At 49.7% G+C, this 12,974-nt stretch overlaps 1 protein-coding gene across 2 annotated transcripts in view; it reads right to left on the reverse strand.

The window, feature by feature from the left end:
• The window catches only part of SINHCAF (SIN3-HDAC complex associated factor), a 28,206-nt gene extending 15,672 nt beyond the window's left edge, over nt 1-12,534 (reverse strand). Inside the window, exon 1 of one of the 2 annotated variants that reach the window (XM_061345814.1) lies at nt 12,429-12,534. The gene's annotated coding sequence lies outside the window, so the exon portion shown is untranslated. Of the gene's footprint in view, nt 1-2,493; nt 2,624-12,428 lie in introns of those variants that run through there. The other variant, XM_061345811.1, reaches the window with a different exon arrangement.
• Nucleotides 12,535-12,974: the final 440 nt, after the last annotated feature.

The following is a 12,974-nucleotide window of genomic DNA, read 5'->3' on the forward strand; positions in this document are numbered from 1 at the left end:
TGATTATTGGATAATTCGGGCCGAAAGGACTGCCGACCAGCAGATTGCTGGGGACAAAGCTCTCAACAGGACGAACCGGGGACGTTCCCGCCCAGAAGGAGCTGGGGGCGCGCCGGGGCAGGCAAGATTCAGACCAGCTCTTTGCGCTAAGGCACAGGCGAGTGAACAACAGGTTTGGCAGGTCCCTTTAAATCCCTTTAGCTACACGCATCCGGAGACGTGCGTACAAGAGCAGACGGCAACTTCTATCTCATGAAAGGGAGAGCGCGACTGGGAGCATTCCCCTGGCGAAAACCCGCAAGTTAAAAAGGGTAAAATAACTCAGAGGGCAGGGATAAACGCTGGCTCCAGGTGCAGCCTGGTCGCGCCGCTCCCGCAGCAGCCGGGACGGGCGCAGCGCAGTTGGCCGGGAGGCGGCGGCCGCTTTCCGGGAGCAGAGCACCGCATGGCGGGGCTGCGCTCCCGCCCGTTACCGCCGGCGGGCTCGCTCGCCGACTGGGGGCCGCGGCGGGCGGAGGCGCGGCAGCGCCAGGAACAAAGACTCCCCCCTCTTCTTTCCCGGGGCGGACGACCTACTTTCGTGGGCGGCCCCGCCGGTCAGGTGGAGCGGCGGGAGTGCACAGGCTGGCGGCCGCGGCCCTCCCCCCCCGCTCCTCTGGCGCGGCTGCCAAGCGCGGAACTTGCCGAAAGACGAATATAATTAAAAGCGAATTAAAAGGGCGTAGGAAGGGGAGGAAAGCGCGGAGCAGAGGTGGGCGCTGCGAGGCGGCCCCGCTCTGCAGACGCCGCCCCACCACGCGGTCTCGGTGCAGCCGCCCCATCCGGCGGTAAGCGGGAATCGAGCCGCAACAGCCCCGCCGGGCACCCCGACCCCTGTCCCGGCAGCTGATGGACGCCTCTCACCACTACCTCCCCCTTGAGGGACCGCTCCCGTCCCCCCTGCCTCGCTCCGCGCTGGTTCCTCATGGCTCGGCCCTGACGTAATTCAAACATGGCAACAGTTGTACTTCAAAGGGCCGTCGCAGACCTCCCAGCAACGCGGGCACGCCGCGGCGCGGGCAACACGGACCCCCCCCCGGACCCTGCGTCAGCCCCGGGTGGCCAGCGAGGCTCGCCCTCCTGCTTGCACTGCGGTGTGCAAGGGAGCGCGTGTGCGCCCAAAGTTTCACCGCCTCTCCAAAAGTCCTCCAGAACCGCCAACCAGCCGCTAATAAACATCACTCTTCCCGCGGGACGAGTTTTATCCCACCGACATCCCCCTGGGCTGAGGTCCACCCTCCCCCCCCATACAGAGAGAAGCCCTGTCCCCGGCGCGCTGGGCGCCGCAGCACATGCGAGCCCTTTGTTTTCCCTGCAGCCGGGCGCTGCCTACGTGCCGCGCCGGGGGCACGCCGGCCGCTCCAGCCCCAGCCCCGCCGCCGCAGCCCCGTGGAAGCCGGGAGCCAAAACTTGCTGGCGCCGGGCGCGGGCATCGGCTGTTGTGGCCGGGAGCGACCTCCACTCGCGCCGCGCGGCGGGAGCGGCAATACGCCATCGCCGCCCGCCCGCCGCGCGTCCCCGCAACGGTAACGCCGCGCACCGGGACGCCTGCTGATGTGGAGGAGGCCCCACACCACGACCCATACGACCGGCAGCACGTGTCACGCCAGCCTGCAGCCGCACGTTTTCCCCGTCTCCGGGCGCGCACGGTGCTTGACCGCAAACACTAGCGATAACCAGAACTAAAACCGATATCTCCCTCTCCGTGCACCACGGAGAGCAGGGACAGCGGGCACTGCCATGCTCCCGCTCCTTCCGCCACCCCGCCGGCAGCCACTCGTGAGCGCCCGTGCTACAGGTGTGCGGTGCGGGGCGCGCCGGAGCCGCACCTGCGACACCCGCCTCGCAACGGTGGAACCCGGCCAGTGGGGCCGCGTGGCGAGGCCTCGGGCACGGCTCCGTGCAGCCCCGCTACCGCCGGGCAGCCCGGTTTACTTAACGCACCCCGCAGCTAGGATCCGCTTTTGGAGTTAAATGGCCACGAACCGGTCTACTCTTCTTCCTCGAAACTTTAGGCTTTAACCGTACTTGGGGACGGCTCACGACGACGGTTGGAGTCCCCAGGCACGGTCCGCAACAACGCGGGAGGCGTCTCCCCCCACCACCCAGCACCTCCTTTAAACTCCACTAACTGAGGCAAAGATGGAAAACGCCGCTCACGGGAGCCATGCGTGTCAAACTGTTTCAGGAGGCAAAGTCTTTTTGCCGCTGCAGCACTGAGCGCAGGCTTCGGGATTAACTTATGTTTAACAGAAACCACCAGCTACTAGGAAAAAGCCCAAACAACAAAACAACAAAACACAACAAAACAAAACACAACAACCAACAAACACCCCAATTTTGACCCAAACCCAACCAAGCAAGCGAACAAACACAAAATCCCGGTTCAGACCTTACGTTCGCTCTCAGCTTTGCTTTTTCCTCTCCTTCTCTTAAGCAGAAAGCAGCACTCACCGCGCTCCTGCGTCCACCAACAGCCGTGCCGTGCGCGGCCCAGCCTCTCCCTCCGAGCTCTACCGGACAGCCCGAGCGGGCGGGCGCGCGACAGACAGCGCACCACCCCCCCACACCCCCTCCCGCCACCTCCTGTCTCCGCCCCTCCCGCCGGCAGCCGCCGCTCTGCGCATGCGCCATTCCCACGGCCCCATTCTACTCAATCAAGCCCTCTCAGTTTGCGCGCCCCATTGTCCTTTTAAGGGAGAAAGGCCGCGCGGGAAGCCTGGGAGGAGGAGGAGTAGGAGGAGTAGGGGGCGGGGGTGTTGCCCATTGTGACGGCAGCGATGACTTCACGCACGCTCCCCCGGCCCGCCCCCCCCAGCCGGCGGTGGGCGGGACGCGGGCACCTGCTTTCCCGGAGGAGCAGCGCGGGGCGGGCCCGGGTTACAGCGGCCACCTCCCGAGGCGTCAGGCGCGCTGCAGCCCACAGGACAGGGCGGGACATGACACACTAACCTGTATCAGAAGTAGCGTGGGAGCAGGGCCAGGGCAGTGATCGTCCCCTTGTACTCGGCACTGGTGAGGTCACACCTCGAATCCCGTGTTCAGCTCTGGGCCCCTCACTACAAGAGCGACATTGAGGAGCTGGAGCGGATCCAGAGAAGGGCAACGAAGCTGGTGAAGGGTCTGCAGCACAGGTGCGATGAGGAGTGGCTGAGGGAACTGGGGTGTTTAGTCTGGAGAAGGCTCAGGAAAGACTTTATCGCTCTCTACAGCTACCTGAAGGGAGGATGGAGAGAGGAGATGGCTGATCTCCCAAGTAGCAAGCTATAGGACAAGAGGTAACAGCCTTAAGCTCTGCCAGAGGAGGTTTAGATTGGTATTTCTTCACAGAGAGGGTGCTCAGGCATTGGCAGAGGCTGCCCAGGGCAGTGGTGGAATCACCATCCCTGGGAGTGTTCAAAAACCATGTAGATGAAGCCATCAGTGACATGAGTTAGTGGTGAACTTGGCAGTCCTGGGGTAAAAGTTGAACTTGATGATCTTAGAGGTTCTTTCCAACCTAGCTGATTTTATGAAACATCAGCACCATGAAGGCAGCACTTCTAAGTGTGGCCCAACTGCTGTTTTTAACATCACCCAATAGCAACAACTGGTGTGTTTTCTATGCAAAGCGTGTCCGAGCTCACACTAGAGGTACCAGCGCTTGACCTTGGTGGTGGGTCGTAGCTTCTGGCCTCAAGAGGGACTGTTTTGTGCTGGTCTTGGGAGGTTTTTTTTCTCCACATATGGTTAATTTTATGTACTTCAAAAAATCACCATCAGTTCTTGGGAGTTTTTCTTGCTGTGTCAGAATGAGTGATGTAAAAATTCACATCACGGCAACCTCTGCTTCCCTCTCTCTGGTGTGGTTTAGGAAGAGCTGCTTCATGAAACAGCTGGTGGAGTACGTTGAAATAGGCTTCCTTTAAAAACTAGCAATGTCAGAAGGATCAGCCTGTGATGGACAAGGGAACACTTGGTTACAACAGCACCATTACAGCCTGTAACTACAATACAAGTGCAAGCTGCTCCCTCCCAAGCTTGTGGTCAAACCCAGCTGGAACATGAATCATAGACTCATCGAATGGTTTGGGTTGGAAGGGGCCTTAAGGATAATCTTTATTCTTACAGATAATCTAATAAATTCCAAACCCCTGCCACAGGCAGAGACACCTTCCATTAGACCAAGTTGCTCAAAGCCCCATCCGACCTGGCCTTGATGCTGCATTTCCAACTGTTAGAAAGATATAAAGTTTCTCACAGAATGAACAGCAGCAGAGACACAACATACAGTTGTTGGCTAACACTCAAAAATATTAAAAATAACATTGAGTGTTTCTATCACGAATTTTTATCCTGGTAATGACCTTTTGGGTCTAACCCTAATTCAGGCACAGATTTAGCAGCTCATGGAGAACTCTTGCTGAAAGGATCTGTTTGCTCCCCACAGCAGCACTGGCTAACCCCCAGTTGGGGGCAGTGGGGGCAGGTTTCCAGGAGAGCAGGACCATCTGCTTTTCCTTAGGTTAGTCGGAGCACCTTACCTCATCTCTACCTGATTGTAAATCCTTGGTAACTCTACAGCACCTCCTCCCTCAGCACTGCAAAACCAGTCCATTTGGGCATGAGGTGCAGCAGGATTTCTCTCTCACAAGGAAGTCTGCAAGTTTATCTGTGAGGTGGGTGGGTGGTTGTTGTTTAGGTTTTTGGGTTTTTTTAACTGATCCTAGCATGCTGACTTCCTTACCAGTGCTTCCAAATTGCATTCAACTTGTGAGACAAAGGTATAGCTAATGCTGAATAAATTCTCAAAATGCAGATATGATTTTACTGGTTTTAACTAGTTTGGGGAACTCTACCAGCTCTTTTGGCAACTTTTGTTTTAAATAAGATGTGTGTGGTTTTTTGTGCCTCTTTGGTTTGAGGGAATGATTCTCCCAGATTTTCTCCCATTATTTCCCCTTTTTTCTTCTCTGCACTTCTCAAAGACCACCAGTGACATTCCTTTCAGTACAGTGATATCTAGTATAGTATTTAAATCCCCCACTGAGAATGAAATGGTATTTTCAAGGAGGATCCTTGTAGGTCTCAAACAACGTGCTGCCTCTCAATGCCCAGCTGAACAAACCCAGTCCCTTGGTGCCTGTCGCTGGCTGCCCTCCCTTACCACCATGCTGAACGTTCACAGAATGGCTTGGTCTAAGCTTTGGCTGCATACAAACCAGGGTCAGGGCAACTGCTCTGGTATTTATTTCATGGCTTTATGCCCTTACACTCCAAATCTCATGCAAGCCCCAAAGCTCAGTGGAGAATGCAGGCTTCTAACTGACAGTAATGAACAGAACTGATGCTGTAACTCACGGAGGATTTAAGTATTGCTGTGGCCTGTGATTCCTGCCCTCAGAGGAAAACAGCTTCTAGCCATGTGAGTCCCAATGACAATGCATATATGAAAAATGTGGTCAAAACCTTCATTTCTCAAACGTCTCTGTTTCCCTGAAGCATTTGTTAATGACATTTCAGGGCCATCCTCTCGACAGTGGTTTGAGTTTCCATTTTTGGGTGATAGCCAGCTTGCAAGTAAAAGGCACTTCAATAGCTAAAAAGCTTCCATCGAGGTTCCTCTAGACCCTTCCCCTTGAGCAAGCCATCTGTGCTCCCCACACCATCAGAGGGACACTTTTTTGACCTCACTGTATGGAATGAGTGGCATGAAAAAGAGCTGCAAACTTGGAACAAGCCGAAGGAGTTTAAATTGGAAAATGCAGACATCTGAAACAGTGCACGTACCTTCACACTATAGGTAAAGCCTCATTTGATGAGACTCTGCTTTGAAAAATTAAGCATTTTCCTTTCTATTCAGAGCTTGGTCTGAGTGGAAGGGTGAATATGGGATTTCATGAGGATCACAGGTGACCTGAAATATGAGCTTTAGACCAGAGGATTTGTTCTCATCCAGATCAGCTCTTAAGAAACATTTACTTCAAGAACACATGTGGTCTCTGGAAAACTAATGGGACTGTTTTTGTGTTCCAGTTAAACTAGTATCTTTCCTAGGTGGGTTCTTAATTGTTTTATTTGGGAAGCTAAAGTATGTTGATGGTATAACAATAAAGCTAATCACAAGGGGTTTATAATATAAAACAAGTATGTATCATGAGCACTGAGGCACCAACACAGAGAACAAGTAGGGCATTTGCCAGCTAAGACACCTGATCCTATTGTGTTATATTTCAATTTTAATGAATAAGCAAACACAAGTAGGCTACTTGTTGTGAGGTGAAGAGCAGCTGTCAAAACTGAACCTAGGCAGCTGTTTCTGCTTTGAGATTTCACTGTAAAATGTATTTTTACAACTTGAGTAATTTGAAAGTTTGCCTTAATGGCTAAATGCCTGGCCAAGGGATTTTGAAAAAAATATTACCAGGAGTTCTGTCAAGCAAAAAAGGAGAAAAGTGTTGGTTGACTTAGAGTTGTAAATAAGATTTTGCCAAGGAGTATGATTTCAGAGGGAGATCAACAGATAGTTGATCAGGATCATCAACAGGTCAGTTCTTTAGCTCCTGCTTGCACCAGCTGTCCCTATGAGGAACAATATATTGATTTGTTGAAGGTGAAATGTTCACAGAAGTGGTAATTTAAAGCAAACAGGTTAATAAAGAATGTGGTATTTCCCTCTGGTTTATGTTTTAGGCCAAATGACAGATAGCTACAAATAAACAGTGACAGCAAAGTTTGATGATAATAAGAATAGATATTATGATATTCATGCTGCCAGAATGAAGCACGCAAGTTACATGCCTCAGAGACAGGACCCTGAACCATTTTACTCCTAGGAACAAGATCATTTATAGCCCAGCCTAAGTAAGAAATCCATCAGGGCTTAACAGAGAATAACCACCTTTCTGAAGAGTTTTTAATTGTTATTTCAAATTGCTTAAGAGGAAGATAATTCTCTTAAATTCTTAAGGATTGCTCAAATTCTGCAGTAAAAAGATAATTTTCCATTACCACTAAAACACCTTTAATGGAGCTTCTCAAGGGCTACTCATTTCTTTGCAGTACTATTGCTTTCATCCCTGTTGAAGCCGATAAGACTATTCCACGAGGATTTGTATTAAGGTGATTCAAAGATGCCTTTAAGAAGATCAGCCCTCTATGCCTGCCAGGCTGTTTCCTGTCAAGAAAGTTATCCTCACCTTATTCTGTCATTTGGGGCAATTTTGAAAACAAAGACCAGGTATTTGGAAACCCAAAAGAGGTCTCTCCTCCAAACAGACACTTCCATCTTTCGCAGCAGCAAGTTCCAAATTTTATACTGACTATTTCAGAGTAACCTTTAGGGAGCACAAAGTTGTGAACTCTTCAGAGAGTGTTGTGGTCTCAAGCAGGATCATTTTTAGGGAACAGAGTTTGCTCTTTGAAGCTTCTTACTGAACCTGAGACTCCTGACTAAGCACGTCCATCTTCTTGCACGTCCCTAAACACACACAGAGGTGGCTGAGAAGAATGAAAAGCAAGGTGCAGCTATGGGATGTGGTTGGGACCATCCATGGTGGCTAAAAGTAACTGGCATGGCAGGCTTTCTTTCTAGACCTCTCTCTCAACAGGAATTAAGCAGGTAAATAGGGATGCTTGGGAATAGAAATATCTAGGGAAGCTAATCGTTTTTTTGTCATGTTTCAGGAACAAGGTCATACCCTGATGCCTGAAAATCCTCTGCTAGGGAGCAGTCAGCATGGGGGGGGCATGAGAAGGGTTTTCGTATAGGTGTTGGTGCTCTAGGCTCATACCCAGAACTCTGCTAAATAAAACCAAGCAACCTGAGGCTTAAAGCTTCACTCATCACCATTCTTTCTTTGGAGATTTTTGTAGCCTACAGGTCTCTTCTCAGTGGCACTACTTTTTAATCTACAGCATCAGCAGACACAACAAAGGTCCAGAGGTTCCCTTTTCTGGGAAGAAAAAAAATTGTTCCCAGATCAAGGAGGAGCTAGCTGAAGAATGACATCAACCTAACACTGAGATACTCTAGGAAGGAAAAAGGCACTTGGAAGAGGTGACAGTTTCAGATTTAATATTTTGACTGCACTGTTACTGTGGAGAAAACGTGTCTGTTTGCGGGCAGATTTTACTAAGCCAAAGGAAGGCAGAGAACAGTGAGCTCAAGTACAAGTGACTAGTCTCATGAGGGCATAGAATCTTGCTGACCTTATTGCCAAGCCACTAAAGACGAAGTACCTACAAGTCTTCTGGCAAGGAAGAAGAGCAGTGGGCAGACTTGGCTAACCAGGGTGCGCAGAGATGGTCCCTGAAGGAAATCTGCAGAACCTAGAGTCCTGATCACAAGCGGTCAACAAACAGCCAAGGACCATATGGGAATCTGCCACTGGAGATCTGGAGTGAGGAGCTGAAGGGAACATTTTTTGCAAGGGAAAGTGGGAATGGAGTTAGCTAACAAAGCCACCACATTACACAGATAACTCCAGATAGTTTAATTGGATTAAATCAGCTAATTAGGCTGCAACAAATCAACCAAACTTGACACTTAACATCCTCTAGAAAGCAAGCCAAGGGCAGACAGAGGAAAAGGGCAGGCAGACGGAAAGCAGCATGAAGGGAGGAGGCAGTAGGATACATACATCCCCTTTCCTCAGAGCAGAGGCATCCCATTCTGAAAATAAAAATGAGAAGGATTTTCCAGGAGGAAGTCTTCATTCAGAAAGACATGCAGCTAAGGGGAGGTCAGAAGCAGGATGGGGAACCTTCAGGCAAAATTTGAGCAGATGTCCATCACAGGGATCCTCAGAAGTACGTTGGGTCCCAGAATGGATGTTCATGATCAGGAATTAACTCTAGAGGGTTATGAGATACTTAAATAAACACAAACCAAAGGACACTCATCTGACCTCAGTGACTTCCCTCAGGTCTGCCTGCCTGTTCATATTGCAAATTACAGCATGTAGAGCAGTCAAGGGACCCAGATTCAGCCTCCAGGACAGGAGTGGCACAGCCTGAGCCGCACAGCTAGTGTGCAGCATGTGCCCTGTACTACATAGGCACAGAGTGATCTGTTAGACATCTCGGGACCAGTGGGTAAAGTTCGTATGTTTTCACTGACCTCATGATGCAGAGACCACCAAGGAAGTGCCGTGTGGGTGTGGGAGAGAAGAGATTCAAGGGGGTACTGGCCCTGCAGGGCGAGAAGAGGTATTTTTCAATTTATGTACATCTCCAGGAAAGATTTAGAAAACCTCTCAGAAGGGAGAGGACAGTTTGTGAAGCAGAAGGGTTTAGAACTTCCGTGCCACATACCTTTTAGCTTCAGAAGAAATGTCTTTGGCTAAAGCCACCGTTGTATTTTTTTCTTTCCTACTGGGATGACTGGTTTTATCTGGGCAGGATTAAGGCTGATTAGGTGCTATGGAAGGGGAGATACTTGAGCTGGGATTAAGCTCACATAGACGGTTGGGGCGGGGGTGTGTGTCGGGGGGGGGGGGGTGTCAGCCAAACAGCAGTGCCCTGAAGCATATCGGATGTATGGGGAGCTTAGCCTCCCCAGAGAAACACAGGTGAGCATGTGTAGCATGGCTGTGTGAGTGATGGCATCCTCAAGTATGTTCCTGCTTCTCTTACAAGCCCCAGGGGCTTCTGGGGAAGCTCAACCAGAGCAGCCTGCAGGGATGGCCAGGCTGTGAGGAGGTGCCCCCGGGCAGCATTGTCCTTCAGGCATGGGCACTTTCTGAAGAACAGCTAAACAAAGTGATTGCTATTTACAGAGTAACAAGCTGGCCACTTAGAGAGACTTCAGAAACTGGCCTTTCTAAAACCAGCTAGCAGTGTGGTTTCTGAGGTGCTATTTTCAGCATGCCGTCAAAAAAAATCTCTATCCACAGATGAACTGACTGACTCTTCTTGTCAGGACAGCTACCCTTTTAGCAGTTGTTGAACCAATCCTAATGCAAGGTTTCAGAAACAAGAGCAATATTTACTTGATTTGCATTATCTGTAGGAGGAAAGTGGGAAGACTGGGCAGATATGAAAGTGACCTCTTGAAATGATCCTTGCTTGCCCTGCTAATGCCAGGGCTGAGTACCTGCACTCAGGGTTGACTGGGGAATCATAAACATCTGATTCACACCATGTAACAGAAAAAAGAAAAGTTTGAGCAAGGGCTAAATCCTCCCATTTTGGCCAATTGCTAACTGCTTGATGGCAAGTGAAAACAGTTGAAGGTTTCAGCACTGTTCTCTGTGACATCTAGTACCAGCCGTGGTCCCAGACAGACTCCAGACTGCAGGTGTTTCATCAGCCTGGTGTTTCCTCTACTTCTAGACCCTCAAGGTATTTCAGAACAGAGAGGCCCAACACATTCAGACACACAAAGAAGGCAGCAGGAGTGGCTCAGTTGCAACCCTCACATGCAAGGATGGTGATGCCCATTAAGCAGAGATATGTGTGCATGTTGTGAAGGTCTTTCTCAGTTGCACGTGTGTGCGTGCATGTGTGCAAGCTTTCAAATGCTTTTCACTTAAATAGTCAGGCCAAGTTTACCCGCTTATAAAAGACATCCTGCTGTAAATTAGAATAAGTCACTATTCATAGGCGGACTGCAAAACAGGAGGGGTTTTGTATGTGCCATTCTTTCAGGTGGCAGCAGTGCTTTAAAGCCTCTTTTATAAGTTGTGGCAAATGGGCTCCCAGCATGCTCCTTACACTGAGTCAGCATGTAGATGCTGACTGGGGCACAGGAAACAACATTTTGAGGGTGTGCTGAGAGGCTTGGGAGACAGATACCAATTGCTACACTTAAAAGTCCACTTAAAATTAGTGTCACCTTTCTATCTATCCTTAGAGATATTAGGATATTACGTATGAAGTTGTGCAGGTGTAGCTTGCCAGAGACTCAGCTTCTTGGGGAATGACTGGAATTGGTTACTGCCAGTTTCCTTCAAGCCTGCTGTATGGATTTCTGTGTCCTTAACAGCAGACTATTTAGCTCTGGTAAATGCCATGTTGCTCTGTAATCCCTGTGCCATGACAGTCCCCTCCCATGCTCATGATCCCAAACTTTCACTGCCCTTTGTCTTAAGGTTGTGGTGCTCGTGTGCTGGCTTTTACCGCCATCCCACCTTCTGGGAGACAGCAGGGCTCAGGGATGCCTCCACAACTTTTTGCCTTCTAAATATTTGGGTGTATCTTCTTGTTGGCCAGCTTCTGCTCTGCAACAGAACACCTCCCTGCTGGGTTTATATAATCCATCATTGTCACTGCTTCTTGCTCCACAGATTTTAAATGCATGGACAAAGACACAGGCTTCCCTCCAGCAGATATGTGCAGTCATGTTTCAGGCAAGCCGGACACTAAATGATCCAGGGCCCTTTTACAGGGCAACTGTTATGATAGCAGTTACTCATTTTCCATTCTCCAAGTCTGTCATGGTAAGTAGACTGGAACAGAAAATGTCATCTGCCTGTGTGAAATTCAGTCCTAGTGGAAACACTAATAGCAGCTATATACTTTATGGATTCATGTTGGTTGTAATACAGATTCTGAGCACTGGCAAGGTTGGATTCAGCAACATCTTGGACCGAAGTTTTTCACTAGACACAGACAGAATCTTCTTCCAACACTGAAAACAAGACAGAAACTGCGATTTGACAAAGGAGTACAGCGATATCTTTGGCCATGGTCTACTTGCAAGATATTGTCTCAGTAAGATATTTTGGCCTCTGGATCTGATACTTTGAGACAAGTAACTTAAACTGAGATCATATGATGAGATGAACTCTTAGATGAATCAAAGAAAGTAAGTATTAAAACATCTGTTCCTATGTTTAACTTTTCCAAACCCTATATGAATTACTTGTCTCCAAAGGCTTGCCAACCATAGGAATACATAGGCTGACATTTAATTGCCTGCACAAATCCTGCAACATCACTCAAAACAGAAAGCAAAAAGTGCCTCTTAAATGAGCATGTAGGCTTAATGGTTTTTAAGGCTGATACTAGCTGTCTGCTACTGGTTTGGAGACCAGTGCTTTGCACTGGATTCAGTGCTTCCTATTCAAAATAAATGGTATGAAGTTGAATCAACCTCTGAGGATGGTAAAAGCAGTCTAACCCCAAAAGCCCACAGCTGGAGAGCTGCCAGTCTTCTCTCACCTCCCAGCTGGTAGTGGGTATCAGAGCAGCTTCTCCTTCACTGATAATGTGACTGCCATTTAAAAGAAAGAAAGAACCTATGTGAGCTGTCTATACTGAAGGGTTTTGACACTGGCCTTTCAGCAGAGACTGTTCTCTAGACTATATTATTGAGCCAAAGTGCACGAGATTCCTGCTTAGTTACCCACGGTCTTGGCACACTTTTAAGTCTGGTTTGATCTTTGCATTTCAAAGCTTTTACTTACATGCTGTTCCACCCCTCAGCTGTTGAGAATGAAATACAAAGGCACGTCCTCACTCTGGCTCTCTCCTCCTCCTCAGGGCCGCAGACACCTGTGTTGACACGCTGTTGTGATCTCTGCCTGCACTATTGCAGCCCTCAGCAGTACTGCAGCACGAGTGGCATGGGGTGCCGTGACAGACTCTTCTTCCCTGCAGCCAGGCCCCTGCCTTCACCAAAGTCTCCAGCTCATGCTCCAAGCAGGGAGTAAGCACCAGCACTTCTCCCGCTGTCTGGGCACCACTTTGATGCCCCTTGCCTTTTTTACCTTAAAAACATTGTGGGAGGGCACTGACTGTCCACCTGCCAGCCTCAGTTCTCCACAAGCCCCAGCCTCATCTATGCCACTACACAGGCTGCCTCTGGGCTGGCGGCCATGTTGATCTCTAGGCTGCACCGTGGGGTTTGCAGCACGGTTCACCTGTGCCACTATAACATGAGATGGCAGGTCCTTGTATCAAAAGGGCAAGGCTTTGTTTCAGTTGGACGGGGTTAGTCAGTGGTTTCTTCA

This window comes from Neopsephotus bourkii, unplaced genomic scaffold (genome assembly GCF_033783945.1).
Source record: "Neopsephotus bourkii isolate Nb327-2 ecotype Australia unplaced genomic scaffold, CSIRO-AGI_Nbou_v1 NB_244, whole genome shotgun sequence".
Taxonomy (NCBI): Eukaryota; Metazoa; Chordata; class Aves; order Psittaciformes; family Psittacidae; genus Neopsephotus; species Neopsephotus bourkii.